We start from the raw sequence: 742 nt of genomic DNA on the forward strand, positions 1-742 counted from the left end.
CTCGCTGTTTTTCCCAATGGGCCGGCGTTTAATTCCCACCCATTTTCTCGGGGCCCCGGCGCGCGGTAGTCGGGCAGCGGCGGCCGGGCGGGATTCGTGGGCGCACGCCCGGGCGCGAGCGGCGAGGCGGGGACACGAACGCGGGCGCGGGTGTGGGCACGCCTGCCACCGTGCCGCCCGATGCCTGGCCCCGCAGGGGGCGGCGGTATATTGCTGTTTCGCTTCGGCGTGTCTCTCCCGGGAGAAGGGGGGGGGGGGATGCTCGCGGTCGAGGGGGGAGGCGGGGCGCCTGGCCGGCGCGTGCGTGCGTGCGTGCGCCCCGCTGTGGCCGGCGGCCCGGTGGCCCGGTGCGCTGTCATGGTGTTGTTGTTGTTGTTGTTTTTTTTGGGCCCCTGCATCGGCCGGGTGTCGCGACGCCTAGACTCCCGGCTGCTTTCGGCGAAATGCACATGGATGAGCGCGTGCGGCGGTGGCACACGCGCGCGCGCGCGCGCTGGCCTGCGCCAGGCTGCGGCGGCACATTCGGACCGGCCCGGCCGGGGAGGTGTGGCCATTTTGATGGGGGGGGGGGGGGGGTGCCCCACCGGGCCGATTGGGCGGACCGGCGCGCCGAAAGCGGCGACGGGGGGGGAGGGCCCTTCCTCCCCCGGCGGCCGGCCAGCCGGATTGCCGCCCGTGCGGCGCGGCGGCCCAACCTTCCTGGCGGGCCGCTTGTCTGCGGACCCCCCCGGGGGGGGGGGGG

Source organism: Fonticula alba, assembly GCF_000388065.1.
Source record: "Fonticula alba strain ATCC 38817 unplaced genomic scaffold supercont2.47, whole genome shotgun sequence".
NCBI classification, from domain to species: domain Eukaryota; order Rotosphaerida; family Fonticulaceae; genus Fonticula; species Fonticula alba.